Source organism: Cotesia typhae, unplaced genomic scaffold (genome assembly GCF_013202065.1).
Source record: "Cotesia typhae breed Kobodo isofemale line unplaced genomic scaffold, CoteBio_Ctyphae contig_9, whole genome shotgun sequence".
NCBI lineage: Eukaryota > Metazoa > Arthropoda > Insecta > Hymenoptera > Braconidae > Cotesia > Cotesia typhae.
Genome location: NW_027423770.1, coordinates 242,185 through 265,511, shown reverse-complemented (window position 1 = coordinate 265,511; position 23,327 = coordinate 242,185). Strand labels below are relative to the sequence as shown.

At 38.0% G+C, this 23,327-nt stretch overlaps 1 protein-coding gene and 1 long non-coding RNA gene across 2 annotated transcripts in view; both read left to right on the top strand.

Annotated features, from left to right (window-relative positions):
• Positions 1–3,335: 3,335 nt before the first annotated feature.
• On the top strand, positions 3,336–3,882 carry LOC141533510 (uncharacterized). The gene is made up of 3 exons (XR_012480299.1): positions 3,336–3,394; positions 3,485–3,690; positions 3,752–3,882. It is a non-coding gene; the product is annotated as an uncharacterized LOC141533510 (long non-coding RNA).
• Positions 3,883–5,423: 1,541 nt separating this feature from the next.
• Positions 5,424–23,327, top strand: part of LOC141533452 (katanin p60 ATPase-containing subunit A-like 2) — a 103,316-nt gene continuing 85,412 nt past the window's right edge. Inside the window, exon 1 of the mRNA XM_074252344.1 lies at positions 5,424–5,500. The gene's annotated coding sequence lies outside the window, so the exon portion shown is untranslated. The remainder of the gene's footprint in view (positions 5,501–23,327) is intronic.

The window sequence follows — 23,327 nt, the reverse complement described above, 5'->3', positions numbered from 1 at the left end:
TGGCGCGTCTCAATCTTCGGGCCTAAAGGGAGAATAGGAGGGGGTAGTTTTGGGTTAAAATAGGTGAGCCGTACAGTGGAAAAGGGAGAAGTAGTGTGACCGCCAGACACAGTGCCACCGAAATCAAGAAGAACCGTTCCCGAGAGTAGTGACGAGACGAAGGAAGCCAACTACAACTAGGACTTCATCCTCAACGAGTGAGTAAGATCATCGTTTTGTTCGTCAAGGTATCAATTATTACTCTGTGGGAAAGAAATGGACCGCGGTTTGCACTCGGTCTACTTTACCTTTTCTTAATTTATTTTATATAAATTTTATTAATAAATAATAGTTAAACATTTGCTAGTTTGGACTGGGTGATTTTCATGGAGGCTTATACCCGGGAATCACTCAATCGACCTTGCAGGAAAAAATTAACAACTAAAAATTTATCAATTAATTAATTAATATCTGAAAAATTCGTTCAATAAATTGTTGTCATTTTATAGCAAATTAACTTAAGAGAAATTGATTAATTTTGTTGCTTGAAAAATAATCGACAAACTTTTTAATCGTGGAATTTTGATTGACCGTCAGTACATTTTGTGTCGCAGAAAATTCGAAACACCCAAGGTCAAAGACAGCTAAATTAGCGAATATTCTATCTAACGAAATTGAATGTTTCGACTTTTGTCGATTTTTATAATGTAGGAAATTGTTAAGATTTATTGAAAATTATATCAGGAATGAATTATTGAATTTATTTTATATTGTAAATTATTCTATTTATTAATTATAAATTAATTGATTTTAGGATTAAGTTCATAGAGTTAGATAAATTAAATTTATCGAAAATTAATAATTATCGGCGTGGACATTAAGTCCAAGAAATTAGTTATTTTGAGTTAAAAATTTCATAGCAAAATTTAGTTATAATTAATTAATTTTCATCATTAATTTTATGTTAACAATTTTCAACTTGGTTATTAAAAATTATTTAGATTAAGATAATCGTCAAAAATAATTCTCGGATTGAATAATTTATGTTTCGACAGAATATTAAGACCTCTGTCTATATAATTTTAATTTATTAAATTAAGACATTAAGACCATTGTTTTAATGTCTTAATGTTTTATAAGTTTAATAATTTATAAGTTTTAATAAATTATTGTCGTCATATTAAGACCCTGGTAGTAGTCAGAAATTTTAATCTGATCTCAAAATTTAATCCATTTTAATATATTAATAAATTAAAAATCAAATTAGCAGTCGGAATTTGTAATTGAATGTTAGTTCAAGTCATTTGGAATTTGTTTGTTAATTGAAAATATCGTTTCATATAAATTCTAATGATTGGATATTTCAATAGCTCAATTTTAAGTTCTAAATAAGATTAAATTATTCTTAAATATTAAATTGATAAATAAAATCAAATCAGTAGTGTTAGTGTGAGACAAGTGTGGGTTATGTGTGAGTTGCAGAGTATCTAGGTCTACGTTTGGTCACTGGGCTGTTACTCCTGTGAGCCGAGTCAACGACCCCTGCATACGATTGGTCTCTGTGCAGGTGATTAAAAGTTGAGTTGGTTGGTTAGTTCATAATATTATACGGGTAGACGCCGAAAGGGGCCCGTCACGTGTAGACGCCGAAAGGGGCACGTGTTAGAAATCGACGGGTAGATGCCGAAAAGGGCTCGTCGAGAATAAGGATATTGTTAAGTGTGGATAGTGTGTGGGAGTGAGTGAAGTTTGTTAACTTGGTTCAAGTCGCGATATTGTTAAAAATTTTTATTGTTAATAAAACTGATCAGATTGTTAATTGATTATTTATTCTTCAACAGCACCTTCCTCCACTCTCTCTACTCTAAGAATAAGAATTCTCAGCTCTGGACCGGTTCCATGAACCGTGACTAAAAATCCTGGTGGCGCCCTGATAATTATATTGTTTGTTAATTTAGTTAGTCTATTTATAAAATTGATTAGGGGCTAACCTGAGCAGGTAAAATTGTTACAGTGTTATCGGAAAATAACAATGCTAGGCCATCATCGTGAAGATAACATTAAGGCAGACAATTTTAAAAATGTAAAAAATAATTGAATTTGGAAAGTAATTTAACAGATCTGCCATTGATATATTTTATTCCTTATACCCTTAAGAACTTATATTTATCATGGCAGACGTCTACATGGTGGATACAGAGCAATAGATAACAAAATATTAGTTATTATCCGGTCGGGTGTATATGTATGACGTTTGCTGTTTTACTCATAAGAAGCTTATCAGAATCGTAAATGAGACTCTATTGAAAATTTCCAGACCCATAATCGATCGATCCATCCCATAGACACGGAGTAACAGCCCAGGAATTGGCTATTTTTGGCCAATTTCCGCAAAATTTGAGTTTTAAAAATTCATTCCTTTTCCCTTTCCCTTTAGCACACTCGCTATTGGGTTTTCCGCGGTTAGTGTGTCCAGTAAATATAGGATACATCATTTTCGTAAATATTCCGCTAGTTGCGTCTGCAACGCTGCGTTCGCTAATGTCAGGCAAATGGCGGCTGTTTGTTGTTGTTTGTCAGCAAGACATTAAATTAGTATCGAAAGTTTTATGATTATTTAATGATTAAAATTATTTATTTGTTTTTCAATGATTATTAAAAGTGGTGAATCGCTGTGTTGTTATGGGCTGCACAAGTGGTAGTGCAAGTGAGCATGCCAACAACAAAATGTTGGACACGAGAAATACATCTTTATTTACTGTGCCACAAACCTAAATATTTATATTTTTATCTAAAAATCAATTAATAAATTATTGAAACTATTTAATTTAAATAAAAAAATGATATATTTGAGCAACTTTAATGTACATTTTTTGTCATTAATTGGCTTTCAAAATATTTAACTCGTAATTTTTTTGTTTTAAAATTGACATTCGTTGCAAAATTATTACAAATTAAATTAATTTATAAATTAACAAGTCAGATGCTACTTCTCAATAAGAAAATTTAATTATTCGTCGTCTCTCTAAAGAATTTTAAATTATTGGGATTGTAGAAATCAGCGTTGAATCTAGAGTTAGTTCCAAAAACTAAAGTGTGTGAACTACATTTCAACGACGATGATATAATTAAAAGTGATAGAATAAAAACGGTTGATGGCAAGATTGAGGAGCTTATGAGAAAAAGATATGCGCTGAAAGATGGTGCTATTCCGACGTTGACTCCAAACGAGACTCCTAACATTCTGTCAAGTGAACCTTCTACAAGTGACTCTGGTACTATTATTGCTAATGAAAATAGTTAACTGCAAGATCAAGATAGCACTGTTACCGAGAATTGTAGCAATAACTATTTACCAGAAAGTGTTAATCCAATCATAAGTACCGAAGGAATTTGTAATGAATATACAGAAGCAGTAAGAAAATTAATAATTTTTTGTACCGCAAATTCTGTAACGTTATCAAAAATATTTTAGAAATTCTTTTTTATATCATTTCAATTACAGGTTGATAAATTGCCGGTTTCGGAAGTTGATGATGAAGAATTTTCATTGTCAATAGTTTTGGATCCATTACAATTTAATGCTTTACTCCAAAATTGGAGTTTAACAACAGATTTACTGGATTCCAAGAAACTAATTTTGTGTTACCTAGTAAAGGTACAATGGAATTGAAGTTTCGTGTGAAAATACTTCAAAATTTCAAAATTTGGGTAAGAAATCTTCGTTCAAGTATTTTTTTCTAATAACCTAGCTACAAAATTGTATTATTAGTTGACCATCATTAAAACTCAAAAACTGATTGACATCAATAAAAGCTTTTCTAATTTATCGGACTTCTGGGATTATTTACAAGAAATGGAGGAATATATGTTATGTGATGGCACTGGATTTGATTAAGAAAAGTAAGATTCATGTTATGCCGTCAATATTTCCTTATTACTAATTTCATTCTTAATCTTCATCTTTTTTTTATAAACTTGCAGACGTTCTGTGGATTGTACTAGTGTGTTGTAATTTTATGAAAAATACAAAAAACAAATGGATCATTTTCGTTGTGTGGCTTGTCGGAAAGTAAGGCATAGGTTACAGAACCAATCTTACAAATCTAAGCCAGATTACAAAGAGCGCTATAGCAATTTAAAATACCAGGATAGTATTAAAACTAAACAAATTGAACATTTGAAGCGGAAAGTAAGTAAACATTTTTTGTTTAATTTCATTTTTGTATCAAAATTCTAAATATGTCTAATTATGAGACATACCTTAAAATTTTCTGAATTTTTATAGAATGACTTACTCATTAAGATAATTAATACTCAAAAAGACAACTGCTTGGCTATTAAAGATAAAGCGTTAAGAGCTGAAATATCAATTTTATCCCCTTTACAACAACTAGAGATCCATGCATGTTTCGATGCTTCAAAAGTATCAAATCCGAAGCAAAGGAGATATACGGTATAGTGGGTGTATGAATGTCTATTACTTCGAATAAAAAGTGCATTCATGTATGATAGATTAAGAGATAGAGATATCTTACCTCTTCCTTGCAAAGATACTCTTAACAGATATATTCAGAAGTTGGACAGTGCTTTTGGCTTTCCTTAAGCTATATAAGAAAAGGGGTATTGACTTACAAGTAGTAAAGTTGTAGTTCAACTACGAATCTTCGAAATAACACTTTTTATAGTGGATTAAGTTTTTAACTAACCTAACGAAACCTACGATTATGAGAGCAATTTTTATAAAACTAGACGAGAGTAGAGCATACCTACGCTGACGCTTAAGGCATGCAATAAGCTTTCTATAACCATTCCTAACCAATTGACGTAAACATAGACTTAGACCATGCTTATATTAACCGACTCATGCGCAGAAAATTGGTACTTGAAAAAGTACGTTTACTCTAATACTTTATAATATTCTTTTATTGCTTTATTAACAGTAGTTATTGTTTGTTTTTCATATCAATCTTGGAATCATAATATACCAACTAGAAAAAATTTACTTCAACAGGTACCCTATTTATCGACGAAGTGAAGCCGTTAAGCTTGATCGTAAGACCATGCAGCTGGATGGTTTTGTCAATTTAGGAGCACACACGCCAGAAAATCTTCAGAACACACGGGCTAATCACGCGTTAGTGTTCATGTTTCAGCCATTCCAAGGTGATTGGGTACGGGTAGTCGGCAGCTTTCTCAGTAGAAATTCAGTAACAAGTGCAATTCTACACAAATTACTGGTTAAATGCATAATTCTGTTGGAAAATACTGAATTTTTTGTAGACGTTGTGACATCCGATGGCGCACAGTGGAACAGAGGAGCGTGGGCACTTTTCGGTATTAAAGATGGCCAATGTAGCTGCGAACATCCTTGCAACTCTGACCAAAGGCTGTGGGTTGCTTCGGATTTTCCTCACTTAATCGAATGTTTTAGGAACAGAATTTTAGAACAGTCGCGTTTTTGGCTATGCTATTACGTTTTATACATGATCGATACTCCAGATAAATATATGGTTATCAGGTGAGCAATTGTTGATATTTAATGATATTTTTAACTTCCCGCTAAGAAAATCAATGATTTTCAGAAAATCGGGAAGTTATTGGTTTTACCCCGTTTTGAAAAAATCGAGTTTTCATCAGATCTCGACGTTTTGAGGTCCTAGGAAGCTTCCCTGACTATTCCTGAGAGGGTGTAACTCCATCTGTATGTGTATATATATATATATATATATATATATATATATATATATATATATATATATATATATATATATATATTGTGACGTTATTTTAACGACCGGGGTATATTTAAAATGAACGTCACTAGCGCCAACGAATTTTTGTAGTTTTAAGCTGATATTTCAAGGCCAAATACCATAGAAAATATAATTTTAAAGATTAAAGAAAATTGGTTTGTGAATTAAGTGAGTGTTGATGCCGAGTAACAAAGTTTATAGTTTTAGAGTGAATTTAGAGAATTAACGTTACAGTTGAGATTTTAGGATTTTAAGAGTAGAGTCAGTTTTAGAGTCAAGTTGTGAAAAATATCAAGGTCAAGTCATTTAAGGGTATTATTAAGTTATTTTTGAGTTTTGGGTTTCGAATTTTGAGGTTTGAGTTTTGTTTCGGATTTTGAGTTTTGAGTTTCGAGTTCTGAATCTTTGGTTTTGGGTTTTGAGGTTGCAGAGGACGTGGGTAAGTCAGCGTTACCGTGGAGCGGGAATATAAGTCACCCGTTTGACGTTAGACACCAGTCTAACCCTTTGAGACTTCCAGGTGGAATGCCTAAGTTTGGTTGAGATGCCAGCGCTCCGACATAGAGGGACATGACGAAAGCATACGGGATCAGTTTGAGTTTTCAGTTACGTTTTAGCTAGTTTTGATAATTTCTAGCGAATAAAAATTATCCACTTTTCTTTAATGTTACGTTTACGTTTTGAGTTTTGAGTTTCGATCCCAGCCGTAGTCAGTTCCTGGAGAGCATCCACCAAAGGAATATCCGTACTCTGAGCCTCAATGGTTTGATTAAAGATTCAGAATATTTGGGAATTAATTGTTTATAGAGATTTTAGTTGTAAGAGAGTCACGTAAAACAGTCGAGTTTTGGACTTCGTAGAGTACAGTCGCGTTTGAGAGTTGCCGCTGGTCACTTCAGGTGATCGGACGTGCGTAGAGTTCTCAGTTCCAGGTTAAGGTTTCAGTCTTGCATTTTATTTTTGGCTCCAGATAAAATTACAGATTTATTAAGTTGTTAAAAATAAAATAAAAGTTACTCAGCATCGACATTGTTTCAAAAAGGTATGAGATCGCTTGATTTATTGTAATTTGAGCGTTAATAATCGAGTTCTTGGTTATGAGGCATTAGATAGCCGATTCTATAGAATATTTTTATGTTGTAAATAATTTAGAGTACGTTGACAGGTTTATTGGAGAATATTGTTCAAGTTGTTTAGATTCATTTATTTATTTGAGATTGTTATTTTAAGATTTATTTATTTTATTTGTTTAATTTTATAAGAGTAAGAGTCTGTAACATGACTATAGCGTTTCCTATTGTTAGTTATATCGTTCCGATAATTTTGTCGCACCTATGTTCAAGTTTGTTATTTAGGTTAAAGTTTTGGTTAAATAAATAAGGATTTTGTTGAGCATAAATTTTTGGTGTTGCGAATAAAGTCATTGCAATCATGGATCCACTCTCTACTCGAATCACACCCTCTCTCCACAAACCAGCACACTGAGCAACCCCGAGATATTCCGTTGTCTTTCCGGTTGTTGGTTATTTGGTCTATATTTTGTTAAGTTTTGTGTTTCCGGTTACGTTTACGTTTATTGGCTAGTTTGATAATTTCTAGCGATCAAAAATTATCTAATTTTGTTTATATTTAATTTTTAGTTTGGTTTACGTCTATTGCGACGTCCTGCGACCTTAAAAATTCTGATGTTATAAATTGGCGCCCAACCTACGGGCCTGCGAAATGAGAGAAACAACACCTTAAGATCCATAATTTTGTTGCAAGAATTTTATTCCCGGTATTTGAGTTATAGGTTATTGAGAATTATTCAAAGAATGTTAAAGATAACGTTTAATCCAAAGTTTGTGTAAAAGATTAGCCTCCGTAATACGTGAAAGTTATTTCTTAAGTTTGTTAGTTTTATAGTTCCGAGAAAACAGTACAGAGAAAAAGAAAATAAAATACCTCTTTTAGTTACTCAAATATTTTTGTTAACGTAAAATAAGTGAGTTCATCGAGTCTTCATAAAGTATCATATTACGGTAATCCTCTAATGAATGTAACTTTGGCTGTCGACTGTTTCTCAGCCGAAGAAAGAAAAGAAAGAATGTCTTTGTTATAAGCTGAGGCTTAGATGCTACAGTGTAAACAACAGCTCAAGCGTTGGCACGAGCCATACCACCCCTCTAGCTATAGTGACAACATCACCGAAAAGCGCGCGAACCGACTCAACGCCTATCAGGGGAAGTAGCTGAGCCCTCCACTCATCGGTGAAAGGGGTAGCAAAGGGCGAGTACTGGGCTCTAGAACTATCCTAATTGGCTAAGACGCTCGAACTATGATCGAATATCGACACCGGCGGTGGCGGAGAAAAATCTCAAGACGACATCGACCCCCGGAAACAGTCATCGATCACAGCTCATTCCAAAGCGACTATTAGTACGATTCAGACGTGTCTGCTAATAATTCAAAATTTACCAAAGTTCCTTGTGCCATACAAGCTACCTACATTCAGTCTCACCGCTATTACAGTACAATCGATTCCGAAATTAATTACAGTAAAATTACAAAAGTAATTACAATTATTTAACAAATTATTTTTGTTAATAATTTAGTGATTCTATTGAGTTGATTCCAGTTAGTGTACATACAGATAATAAGGCTACATTATTCAAATTAAGTTACATTGTTCAGACAAAGCTACAGTATTGAAATAAAGTTAAGTAGTAAATCTACTGTAAGGGTTCCTGAATTGGTGAGTTTAATAATAATACTTAATTAATAATAAATTTATATTACTTTATTAATAATAATATCCAGTTAGCTAACAGTAAAAACGTAATAACTAAGTTAATATTAGGAAACTCCTTACACCTTAAATATACCACTCCCGCTACATTGATAAAATTCCCCAAGTGAGTTACAGAGAATAACTGAAGTCACATTTAGTACATCATACCTTTGTCTCGTATACAAAGACTTGCTTCTTCCCACCCCTTTCGGGAATAGTAAGTGAGCTAAGATGTCGGACGACGATCCCACAAAGGAAGATCAGCGAGAAAGGCGTACGAACGTTGAAGAGACCGGCACCTCGGATGAGGACAGTCGGCGATTTCGTTTCAGATCACTGTATAACGTCCTACTCGGAGAAAATCCCGAAGATCCGGGGAATACCGGTCGACTAGGTCAGCTGAACACCGGTACAATACCGAAACGAGACCGTTACAGTTGCGATCGGGATTAATTGAGTGAGCCTCCACCTGCTCTCCCTGGTAACGACTCATGGCGAGATAGAACCCGATATAGTCTAGATCATCACTAGAGGAGGGAGTACCGATCTCCACCACGCCGATCGCATAGTTTTAGGCGAAGTCCACCACGTGGGCAGGATCCCCGCCGAACACCGGGAGATCAAACACGACGTCCAGTTCACCCAACGCTGGAAGATTACGAAATACCCGACGACGATGGCATCAACTATGACGCTAGAGCTCCAGCACCTATCAGAGCCACCACGCTGCTGAGCATCATGCACAAATGGCGCGTATCGTTCGGTGGTGCTCGTCAGGAAGATGTCGAGACCTTTATTATGAGGATCGACGAGGGACTCGAGATGGTCAGGGTGAGAGACGAGGACCTGTTAAGGACCTTACCGTTCTCACTATCCGGTGCCGCATTAACATGGTATCGAGGCCGCTTGCATAATTTCCATACGTGGGCAGACGTCAAGCAAGCTATGAGATACAGATTTGCTGATCTAGATTATTAAATGGCGTTACGAGAAGAAATCTCGAACCGAACACAGGCGCGAGACGAGCTGATCAGTCATTGCATCGCGTGTATGAATGGCTTATTCTCACGCACGGACCCTCCTTGGCCAGAAATCGAGAGAGTGAAGTACACGCATCGTAACATGTTACCGTCATTCCAATTAGTCATTTCAGTTCAAAATTGTTGGACAATGGACGAGTTGGAAGTGCAGGCAATCCGCCAAGAAAGGATAATACAGAGGGCAAACAATTATCGTCCCCCACCGCTACCGAGAAATTCACTGTGTCCATCGTTTGCCTACTCAACTGAGGATCAGCAGACGGGACGATATAGAGTTACAGATCAGCGAGGTACAGGTACACGTCGTTTGGATCGGGATAGAAGAGACCCCCTCCCATTGAGAGTAGTCCAAGACTCTGAGAATGAACTCTAAGAAGGAATTGAGGAAACCTTGGAAGCCGAGGTCCCAGTCGACAACTTGGACGCGCTACAGTTAGGGCGAAAGGCCTCAAGGCCTAAGGGTAAGCCCCAAAAGTTTGGTAATAAGAATAAACACACTGCTACAGACTCGAGAACGAACACTGTAACGAGCCTACCAGAGCCGCTGGCCTCGAGCCTCGTTACCAACGACAGCCATCCCAAGGCTGATAATACAGCTGCAGATTCAGTGCCACAGTCCAAAGAATTTCGATGTTGGAACTGTGAGGGTACAGGACATCGTCACCGAGACTGTCCAAAGCCCAGACGAATCTGTTGCTTCAGATGTCGAGCCTCAGGATACACTACAGCAACGTGTCCATTCTGTAACCCGGGAAACGAGCAACAGTGAGACCCCAACCGACGCGGGAATCACTAAGAAAACGCCCGGAGTCGGATCAGTTAATCCAGGACACAGTAAACCCCGTGAAAAGCTCGACTAGTGAGGCCAATAAAATTCCAGTCATTATTGACTTTTCCCAGCTACAGAATAATTCCATGAAACGAGACAACCAGTCTCCAGCAGCTTTCTACGTCACGATATACATCGGTGACCAACCATTAGAGGCTCTATTGGACTCAAGAGCATCCAAATTGTTCCTGGAACCCGAAGAAATTGCTCTAGTAACTCGTTTGAACTTGCCAACTGAACTGGTGCCTACGCGCCGAGTTATACTCGCCAATGGCGAGGAGCAGCGAGTTAATCAAACGACTACGACGGAAATACAGTTATAGAAACGTTTAGTTACAGCACAAATATACTGGATGCCTTCCTTGTCTCAACCTTATGTGTTGGGATTGGACTTTTCAAGCGTAGCTGAGATGGTGATCGACTTCTCAGCTAATCTATGGTATTTCAGCTCAAGGCCCGAGGAAAAATATAAGTTCGTAAAAGGAACGGTTTCCTCATGTTCAGTTATTTGCTGCGGTATCCAGACTCTTACAGTGGAACAACAGAACCAGCTACAGGCATTCCTGGACCATAACATTCTACCATCAGGAAAACTTGGGATGACGAACTTGTCAGAACACAATATAGATGTCGGAGATCATCCACCGATCAAACAAAAACCGTACAACGTGACGCCCATACTCCAGGAGAGTATTTGGAAAGAAGTCGATAAAATGTTAGACGAAGGCGTCATTGAAGTATCCGACAGCGATTGGTCAAGCCCCGTCGTCATGGTACGGAAACCGAATGGGAAGTGGCGATTTTGTATCAACTACAGACATTTAAATGCCGTCACTAAGAAAGACGCGTATCCGATACCAAACATGACTGGTATTTTGGATCACCTACGACAAGCTAAATACATCACGACTATTGATCTTAGTGAAGCTTATTATCAGATCCAAGTTACGCAGCGCTCCAGACCGTTAACAGCCTTTGTAGTACCAGGTAGAGGATTGTTCCAGTTTCGAAGAATGCCTTTTGGCTTAACTAATGCTCCAGCAACCTTCCAGAGGATGATAGACCAACTCATTGGTCTAGAAATGTATCCACACGTTTTCGTATACCTGGATGACATTATTATCGTTACAGAAACATATGAGGAACACTTGAAATGGTTGAAGAAAGTGTTAGAGAAACTTCAGGGTGCCGGACTAACAATCAACCGAGAGAAGAGCGAATTTTGCTGCTCTGAGGTCCGTTATCTTGGATTTCTCGTCAATTCCGAAGGGTTACAGGGCGATCCAGAGAAAACTTCAGCAGTGAAAGAATTTCCAAGCCCGCGCAACATCAAGCAGCTGTGGAGATTTTTAGGCATGGCGTCTTGGTATAGACGGTTCATCCCGGAGTTCGCTACCATCGCAGCTCCACTCACAAAACTGCTGAAAAAGGATCAACCATGGAACTGGGGTCCCAAACAGGATACAGCTATGCAGACGTTAAAGGAATATCTGAATTCAGCCCCAATATTATCGTGTCCCGAATTCAGTTTACCATTCACCTTGCAGACTGACGCCAGCTCAGTAGGACTTGGCGCAGCCCTGACACAGTTTATTGGCGATCAAGAACGAGTTATCGCTTATGCGAGTCGAACCCTGACTGACGTGGAGAGAAAATACACCGTCACCGAGCAAGAATGTCTTGCAGTCATTTGGTCTATCCTTAAGTTTCGGTGTTACTTAGAAGGGTACGAGTTCACAGTTGTTACAGATCATAGTAGTCTACGTTGGCTTCACAACCTCAAAAATCCAACAGGTAGACTTGCCAGATGGGCGTTAGAGCTCATGGAGTACCGATACACCATAGTCCATCGAAAGGGAGCTCTACACCACGTTCCAGATGCCTTATCCAGAATTCCAGAAGGGCAGGATGAAATCCTTGCAGTGATAGGCGACGATATAGATCGCTGGTACGACCGATGTGAAAGAGATGTACGACGAAGGCCTGACAAGTTTCCAGACTGGCGAATCGATGGGGAAGAATTATACTTCCACAGACCCTCGAAGTTCGCAGAGGCGGAATTAGAAGACCTCAATGCATGGAAACTAGTCTTGAGGAAAGTGCATCACCAACGAGCCATCACCGAGTGTCACTCAACACCAGAAGCGGGACACTTCGGAGTCGACAAAACCTACAAAAGGGTGGTCAATACATACTATTGGTCAAATATGTTCCAGGATGTAGTGAAACATGTGCGACAGTGTGAAGTCTGTCAACGTACAAAGGTCGAACAAGCGCCACCAGCAGGCTTCATGGGTAAGAAGTTTGTACAGGAACCATGGTCCATGGTCGCTACAGATATTATGGGTCCATTACCTACAAGTAGGAAAGGCTACTCTTACTTATTAGTCATCCAAGACTAAATAAACGAGAGTCGTTTATGAGCTCAGTGATTTAGAAGGAAGAGTGGCGGGGAACCACTCGATTCAGCATTTAAAGCCTTACGTTCCCTCAGAGTAATCCTACCTCCTAGTTATAGGTTCCTTTTCCTGTTACAGTTGATTTCATTTTAGTTTTAGTCAAGCATCGTCGTTACCGTTTACTAATAAGTTTATATTACAGATCCTGAATGTCAGAACGTAGCCTAGCTCAAGAGATGGCCGACCTAGAGATGATGATCGACATCTCCGATGACGACTCCGTAATAGAGAAGCCAACTGCAGACATTCAAGGTGAGAACGACGAGAGTATCTACGATGAGATACCGGAGGAATTACCGTGGGTTTTGCCGGAAGACCAGTTTTGGGCCCCCATCCGCCCATGTGCTGGATACATGAAATGGCTAGATTACTACAAACCCGGATTCCTCAAAGCGCTAGGGAAGATGGTAGTCCGCATGAGCCATAAGAAAGATGGCACATGTCCGCTCCAGAAATTGTCTGGTTATAAGATTCGGGTGTCAGAGGAATCAAAACCAGACTCACCCAAACAAGACGCAGGGGTACAGGCAGGACCATCGACGAGTCACGCAAGCACTCAGACGGACGTCGTCGAAGTCCCGATGGAGGTTACCGAAACGGACGCACTAACCTCCGATAACAAGCTCCAGGTTTCAGTCAACGACTCTAGTGTAGTACCACCCTCTAAAGCCAAGTCAGAATCACAGACGAAAGCCCCACTGCGTAGACCATCGGAGAGGCAGCCGTTAAGACCACCAGTGTCAGCAAACGAGCGGCTAAAAAGAGCTCGAGAGTCAGTATGAGTGGCAGCGACTGACGGGAGACGCTACTCACCCGCAAGGGAAAGAGGAAGGTCCAGCCAGCGTCGAGAGACTGAGTCGGAGGAAACCAAGACCCGCTACGCTACAGACACAACGAAAGAGGACGGGAAGAATAAAGTTCCACCAAGCCAGCGATCCAAATCAACCAACTGGGAGAGCGAAAAACCATTTACGTGGCAGGGCAGGCCACGAAAATGCTGGAACTGCCGAAAAGAGGGTCACCCGTACAGCCAGTGTCCTGAGAAGAGGACCATCTTCTGCCAGATGTGTGGTAGAGCCGGTGAAATCGCTCGGACCTGTCCACACTACAGTGAGGCGTGGAAGGTAATGGGTCCATACCGACGAGAGTATGGAGGAAACGTCCCATGGGAGCAGCTGAGAAAAGTTCCAAAACGAAACGAGGGGCAGAGGTCTCCGACGCTGAGAAACCGACTCGTTCTTGATACGAGTTGATTTACAAATTTCGAGTTGAAAATTTTACAAATTTATCTCTTGCGGTTGATTTTTAATCTATTTTTTAATTAAAAGTGCTTAAAATTTTCATTATAAAAAAAAATTGTTAAAATCAAAATTTTGTAAAATCGTTTGGGGGATCAATTTTCCATCATAAGTACTAATAAAATATATGTATATAACCAACAGTTGGTGGCTCTGTTGAAATCGCGGGTTCGTCTAATCGGTTTGTTTCACGGTCGCTCTCTCTCTTTCTCTCTCTCAATCCTACACTATACAACAATTCACGCATTCCTCCATACTGATTATTCAAATTCGACGCGTTTTTCTACTTGTCTTACCTCGAGTTTCGCACTCTGATCAGGAAGCCGCTTGGGACGACACAGGCGCGTCGAATCTCTCCATTCCATCAGCTGAGACAACATAATCATAATAAAAAAAATAAACTATGGTTTTCCGTAACCGGGAGTTTTTTCCCATGTCACAACATTTAAATGTCAATAAACATCGATACAAATGTGAACAAAACTATATGTTTTCGCTATAAGAGGCAACACCTGTCGATCAATCCTGCAAAACTACTAATTATGAACGATGGTGAGGTAGTATAGCGATTTCAGTTGACGCCACTTTACTGCTGTCACGTAACTCAATAGACTGGATTACCATTTTGGAAAAAGAATATAACCTTCAAATGCAGACAGCGTAGATTAAAAAATTTACATGACTGCTCTTAGGATGAATTCTAGAAATTTTCAGCAACTCAGAAAGATTACAAAAAGTGCTTGCATGTGACTGGAATAGAAAACGCCCGAGGGCAAATAAAAGCATAAATATGTTCTGAATCAGAGCGGCAAAATCAGACGTGTTTATAGACTTACGTGATTAGATACGAGCGATGATAGTATATTTTCAAATATCAAAACAGTAGACATGTTAAAATAGATTCACAATTCACCAAAAGTCGATACCTGTCTTACCTGATTGCCCGTCGCGTCCACCACTTTGAGCTTATTGAGTCCTCATCTCATGTGTGGTAAGTATAAGGGCCTCTATGCAGAAGAACTCAGGTCCGATAAAATACATATAGGTAGCTGTCCACTAGCTCTTAGACTATACGTAGAGAAAGTTTGAGGTGACTATTTATATCATGCATAAAAGCCAGATGACTACTACTGACTTTTATGCATGCAATTTCGAGGTGTTGTCGTCTATTCGTCTATCGTTACTCCTAGATAGCACATTGCCTTTGTTATGGTTAATGCTGTCTCACCGATGTCCACGTTGAAGGGTTTTAAAAACCATTTTTGACGTGTTAGCACAATTCCCATTTTTTGTTTTCCAAGCCTAAGCTGATGCATCTTGACTCAGTCTTCTACTGTATCAATCATCGACTGAATTAGAAAGTAATCCCTCTTTACGCTGTCTGCCACTACTGCTGTGTCGACGTCGTTAGCAGAATCTTACGTTGAACATGAGGAGAATGCAGATTTTGCGCAATTTGAGGTTATCACATCAATCAAGGTTGATTTTTGTCAAAGAAACCGACGCGATCGATACCGTTTTGTAGCCTCGTTTGTATTAATTTAACGGCATGCAGGCGTTACATGCGGCAACAATTTCTATCATCATATTTAGTACTGTGTTTTCAGTCTCGCTGCGGGTATTTCGAATCGGAATATTCTGCAGAGTAAGCCAGCTTCGTGTTAGGGACGTTTGCAGTGCCTCCAGGTCGAGCTTTCTGACGTTCCACTTCCACTCAGAAACGTCGCGTTGAGAAACCGGAGCAGATACGAGTCCAACGTTGAGTGTCACAAATTGGTGACCACAGCCACTGTATTCTTTGGATACAGTCCAGTCTTCGCCCATGTTGGCAATTTCGAGGATAGATCCTTGGTACCCTGGTCTTCGTAAGTTTGTGGTGATCCCGATATTCAGCACTATGATGTCCAGTCTAGCTGCTTTGTTACCTCTGGTGTCGGATAAACCAGCGCTTCATTCATCCGACTTAGGCTTGAAGTCACCAGCTACAATGACTTCGCCGTCGAAATTAGTAATCGCAAAACCTGCTTCACTTTCGCTGTTGTTGGTGGTGACGTTTTTTGTGTTCACAATCCAAATTGCTGCTGTGCCATTTTCGTCTGCGAACCATACTCCATCTTGGAGGTTCAGATGTTGCTCGCAGATGGAGCAAACTTCGATCTTTTCTTCAAAGACTCGCTGGTGAAGTAAGTTCTGCGTCTACGTATATTGATTCAGGTTTTCTTGTAGTATGCGCGTCATTTCTGCCTTCTCTTGGCTCCGTTAAGTGCTGTGCGGAATGCCCCACAAGCCCCAGAACCAGAAATATGTCATAAGCCATCTTAAACATTATTGTCCTGTGTACAAAGGAAGCGTTTTGGTTTCTCCATGCATTTTACGGACCTGTGGTTCTTTTTGCCACGTTTGTAACAGCACCTGCTTCTGTCTGGTCCTGTACACTGACGTGTTTGGTGTTCCAAACAAGACATTTAAAGCAGCGAGTTAGTTTTGCAACTTGGTGTATACAGCAGTTATCCCAACCGACCTTCATACGGTAGTTGTCAAGAGCCTTAATCGCACTGGCCTCGTCTATCTCGCAGAAAGCTGCCCGATTGCCTGGTGGTATGGGTTTTGTCAGATTTACCCGTTTGATCTCCAGGCGGTTAGTGAAGTCACTTTTAAGTCTTGACCGTACCCATATCAGAAGTAGCTGACTTTATCGCATCGGTAAAAGCACTGCTGTCTTTGGTCTTTCGGGCCATATTGAGGAGAACGCATTCATGCTTTGACCGTTTTATAGACATTATGTATACGCTAGTCTCAACAATGTTTACCTTGGCCTTGATGTCTTTCAGGAGATCTGCATGAGTTTGGCCTTCTACTCGTTGGACAAGCACAGCATTAGTTCTTGTCTTCTTGTGTCTCCTGGGGTTTTTCAAGCCACTTCTACATGGCTGGTTTTGGGCTTTGGTAGATTGAGCCACGAGCTCTTGTTGGGTTTCCTTCTTCTTATTTTGCTGAGTCAATTTGATCCAGGTATCGTCTCGGGCTGTCTTTTTCTGTGCTGGGTTGTCAATTGCTGAGAAAGGGCTGGGCTCCACGAGCTGCCTCTTCCTGTTGTAATTTTCTTGCCTTAGTGGTATGGTCGGAGTAACCAGGGGTGGCCGAGGGTTTGTAGTCATCCACGGAGATGTTTTGGTGGTTGTCGCCGACATCGTTGGTGATTTTTTGGCCAGTCTGTGAGCCGTAGCAATGGATGTAACCAATTATATAATTTCCTGATGGAGATTATTAACTTCCCGCTAAGAAAATTGAAAATTTTAAAAAATCGGGAAGTTATTGGTTTAACCTCGTTTTTCGAAAATCGAGTTTTCATCAGATCTCGACGTTTTGAGGTCCTAGGAAGCTTCCCTGACTATCCCCCCCCCTCTCTCTCTCTCTCTGTAAGTACATAAACACGCTAATTTTTTTGCTCTGTTTTTGCAACATTTTTCTGCTGTAAATTGCCTCCGGGCATTTTTTGTTTCAGAAATATTGCAAGCAACAAATTGCAATCTGCAGATTGAGATATAAATTTTCCTTATGTGTTCGCTGTGGATTGAAAAATAATTAAATATAAATTACTCATCCTTGAAGAGGTTAAGTTGACAGTGGTTTTAGTGTACAGTGGATTGTTAGCCAAATTAGCGTCAGTTGATGTCAACTCTCACTTGAAGTTTACCAGTTCTGAAAAATATCATCTATTTGATAACTACTCTGTTGATCTACAGTGTGTGCAACAAGGAGGTTTAAGTGACACTATTCATGACTGGCTAATTACCTAGTGATTTACCATTTACTTTACCTTCTATCAGTGATAACTTGTCAGTAAAGTTCTATCAAATTCTTTCTGACCATTTAATTGTTATGATTTGAGAATTTACAAAGCACCAATAGTGTGTGTACTGAGAAGGTGTAAGTTACACTATAAATAGCTGGTTATCTATCTTGTTCTAACTAATAACTTGAAACTTGATATTAAATTGTCTGATCACCTTACAGTAATTTTACTTTCAATCTTCTGGTTATGCCATTGGTGCCTGACACATGTATTAAATGCAAGAGACCTGTTAAATCATCTGTTATTTGTAACACTTGTCAACAGCATTTTCATCCTGGTTGTGCACGAGATTATGTAAAAACAGGCCGCTGACTGATTGTTGCAGAAAACAATTTAACTATCTCCTGGGAAATTTAGAACCAAAAACACGACTTGCCTCGATAAAATCTACTAGCTCTAATACCTCTTCAGTTTCCAGTTTCAAATCTGCCAGCTCTTCTCCTCTTGATCATACATTTAAAGCTCGCGGATCTACCTCACTTGTTCGTTTATCAACAGCTCGTGTATCAACCTCATTGAAATCACCTGTCACACCAAATACACCGATATCGATTGGTCCAGACTCAGTGTTTCATTCACCTATCACACCTCCAACAATGGCCCAGCTACCTTCAAATTGGTCTGAAAAGTCGCTTGACGATAAGATGACAGCTATGATGGAACAGTTTTTATCATCCAACATGTTGGTAAATAAGAAACTTGAGGAACTTAGTACGCAAATCGCTGACCTCAAAGATTCGCAAGCTGCTACTGTGTCTGACCTTTCGGAAGTTAAGGAAAATGTTAAAATAAATGCTGATTCAATTTCGAAATTAAACTTAGACATCAAAAAATTAAAAGAAGACAGTAAAACTAACATGAATATAATGCATAATAAACTAGCTGATCTGAGCAAACTAGTTACTCTTGAAAACAGTGTAGCTTCATCTACTTCATCTCTATTAGGAAGTTTACTGAGTTGGTAATCTCAGGTATTCCTGATTTAGTGGCTGATAAACTATCACCTTCTGAAATTCCGTCCGCTGTTTTAAATGCTCTAGAGTTACCACATTTGGTCAGCGATGTTTTGAGTGTTCGTAAATTTGTAAATAAAGATAGATCTAAACAACATAAGACTACCTACCATTCCTACATTATTGATTTGAAGTCTTCTCGAGTACGTGATTTCATTATAAGTTCGAAACGCAAGTCAAAAAATCTTTTGGCTAAAATTGTGTTTCCGGACTATGTTGATCAAAATTCCACATTTGCTATATACGTCAATGAATTTTTATTACCAGAGACACATAAATTACTTTTACAAACTAAAGAAAAGGCTAAGTTAAAAAAGATCAAGTATGTCTGGGTGACAAGTGGACAAGTTTTTGCTAAAAGAGAAAATGGCTCTGAAATAATTAAAATTAAATGTGTTTCTGATCTCACTAAACTAGATTAACAGTCAACTGATTCAACTAATAGCTCAACTAAAAATATATCTTCATCGCTAAATGTACTAAAAGTCTAAATATAAATAGCCTTGTTGGCCATACTGCTCAATTCTTGAATTTGATTAATGATACTCAACCTGACATTATTATCCTTGTTGAAACGTGGTTAAAACCCTCACACGACAACAGTATTTTTTCATTGAATGGCTACAATATTGTTCGAAGAGATCGAACCTTAAAACATGCAGATACTGGTTGTTACATCCAGGGAGGTGGAGTGGCCTGTCTTGTCCACGAGTCCTTAAAAGTCAAGATTTTATATATTTCAACTTCTGACTATTTAAACCAACCAGAATATTTAATTACCGATGTCACTTTATCCTCGGGATCTCACCTCTTATTATCCTGCATTTACAGAAGACCGAAAGAGCTATTTCTTAACGAATTCTTTGACATTTTTTCAAGATTTGCTCCAAATTTCAACAATATAATCATAGCTGGTGATTTAAATTGTAACTTGTTAGAAGATAGTTATACTGCAAGGCACCTGAAAGACTTTATTCTTGAATCATCACTGTTCTGCATACCTTACGGAGCTACTTTTCATAAAAATAATTATGATTCTTGGTTGGATGTCATCCTGCTTGACAGTGATAGTAAATTAGTTTCGTTTACTAAATCCGATTCTCCGTTCATTGATGGCCATGACTATTTATTTTGTAAATATAAATTAAATTGTTCAAAACCAGCACCAAAGAAAGTTACCTTTAGAAACCTAAAGAATTGTGATCATCAAGCTCTTTCAAGAACTTTGATGAACACTTTAAGAATTGATAATGCTATACTAGAGAATTCGGATCCAAATGAGTTGCTGACTATCTTCAAATCTGGTGTTCTATCTTCTCTGGATTTGTTTGCACCAGAAATTACTAAGAAGATAGTCCGTCATAGTAATCCTTGGTTTACAAAAGAATTAAAAGTGAAGTGCAAAGAACGCGATGAAATTTATAAGAAAGCTAGGAGAACTCGGGACCTAAATTTGCTTGCTCTTTTTAGAATTAAGAGAAAAAAATTAAAAGCTGAGTTAAATCATGCTCGTGAAGAATACTTAAAAACTATTCTTTCAAATCTTTCATATGGTTCATCTATTTGGAGTAAGCTTAAACATCTTGGACTAATTAAGTCTAACCCTTTATCACCGCTAAACTTTTTTGATGCTTTTGAATTGAATGAGTATTACGCAAACATAGTAAGAAAACATCCACCTTGCAGTAAAAATTTTGTTGATCTGCTGCCGATGGACTATTCAAGACAAGTCAATTGTTTATTCAAGTGGACCATGATTGACATTGTAGATGTTACTAAGGCATTGCATATTACTCTTTCAAAGTCTAAAGGAAAAAGTCCTGATGGATTGGATTTAAGATGGCTACGGGATCACCTTCCACAAATTTCACTGTTTATTACTGCATTATTTAATAGATCTCTTGATACTGGAATATTCCCTGACATTTGGAAAATTATTTTTATTATACCTTTGAATAAAACTTCACCACCTAGATCTCCGTCAGATACCCGACCTGTTGCAAATCTATCCCATCTGGCCAAAGTGTTTGAAAGAATCATTGCAAATCAAGTGATAACCTATCTGGAGGATAACGAGTTACTCGATCCTTTGCAATCCGGATTTAGGAAACATCACAGCACACAATCAGCTTTACTGAGGCTCACTGATGATATTAGGCAGGCGACGGACAAAAATAAACTTACCATAATAGTCTTATTTGATTTGAGTAAGGCTTTTGACTATGTTGACCCCAAGATCATACTGATTGCGTTATTTGAGCTTGGTTTTTCAATGGAAACAATTATCTGGTTTTTCTCCTACTTATCAAATCGCTCTCAGTCAATACTGAATAATCTTGGGACTCTAATTCAGCTCCTTAGAACTTCATCTGGTGTTCTTCAAGGTTCTGTGCTTGGTCCAATCCTGTTTTTAATTGTCATGAATTCTGTTGTCAGATGGTTAGTGTATTGTAACCATGGTCTGTTTGCTGATGACAAATATATTTATCTACACTTCTTTATGTATCAACTACAAGAGGCAGTCAGACAGGTCAACATTGATGCACAATCAGTTGCGGATTGGGCAAGGAAGCATGGCTTGGAGATAAACTTGTCCAAGACCAAAGCAACGATCTTGGGTTCAAATAGCAAGCTGAAACAACTGAGTAACTTTGATCTGCCACCTATTATTATAGATGGTGTCATAATTCCATATGTTCATACTACCAAGTGCTTGGGATTACACATCAGTAGGAACCTAAGTTGGAATCATCATGTCAAGCTAGTGGTTAGCAAAGTTAATTCAGCCTTGCATTCTCTCAAGGTTCGGAAGAACATTTTCTCAACTGACATCAGGAAATTGTTAGTATCATCCACCATCTTACCACTTCTTGATTACTGTTCCATCGTATTAGTAGATTCAACATCTGAAAATGACTTGAAACTTCAACGTGCAATAAATTGCTCAATTAGGTTCATTTTTAATCTTAGAAAAGATGAGCATATAACACCTTATCAACGAGAATTGGGATTGCTTACTGTGAAATATCGTAGAATGTACTTCATGAGTTGTTACTTCTTTAAGCTACTTCAAGTTGGTAAACCCAAGTACCTACGAGATGCTTTTGTTGAGGAGACCGAAGTCAGACGTTCAGATAGGTTAGCAGCCAAAAAACACTCTCTTTTCACGTTTCCGCATTTTGCTACGACCTTCATGGAGCGGTCATTCCAAGTGAGTGTAATACGATTGTGGGAAGAACTGCCTGAAGAGATTGTAAACTCATCTAGTCTTGAAGTGTTCAAAAATAAAATTTTTGACCATTTGTTGAATTTGGATTATTAATTTTGTTATTGTAAAGTGATAAGTTCTCTGATAATTACTGTTAGATTCTAAGTGTTAAATTCTCCAACTTTGTTCTTTTATCAGCTGTTATTAATTGAATAATTTATTGAGTATGTTAGTTGAATCAGATAAAATAAATATAAATTTTTATATTAGATCTTTATTATAGTTTATGTACTTATATAATTTTTCTATTATTATTGTATTTGTAAATCATATTGTATTTAAAATTGCCATTTGGCTTGTGCCTTGGCATTAATAAACTATCAATCAATCAATCAATCAAAAATCAATCTCTCTCTCTCTCTCTGTAAGTACATAAACATATCGTATTTTTTGCTCCGTCTTAAGAAAATATTTCTGTCTTATTTTGCCTTCAGGCATTTTCTGTTTCAGAATTATTGCAAGCGCTAAATTGCAATCTACAAGCTGATATATAAATTTTTATTTATTTGTGCCTTGTAGATTGCTGGTTAATTAAATAAAATTTTCCAACATTGAAGAGGTTAGGTTCTCAGTGTTACTGTGAAATTGTTGGTGTATAGCATTGATGACAACAATTGATGTCTAAACTCGGCTAAAGTTTACCGAGTAGCGTCATTCTGCTTACTACTTAGTTGGTAACTTATCATCATTATAACTTCAAGCAGCATCGATTTGTTATCGTCGGTAAATCGATCAAAGACATATAGTGTGTGTGCATAAGATAGTATTGATGATAAATCTCTGAAAGTTGGCATTGCTTGACTACTATTCTTTTCACCACAATCATACAGTAAATTCTTAAATCTGATTTTCTTGTGGTATGCCATTATTTTCGGATCTATGTGCAAAGTGTAAAAAGGCAGTAAAAACCCCTAGTACTTGCGATAAGTGTGGAAAACATTTTCATCCAGGTTGTGCGCGGGATTTCATCAAAAATAAACCACAATGGGATTGCTGTCGAAGAAAATTTTTTCATCTGTTGGAAAATTTAGATGGTAAATCATTACTAACTAACAGAAG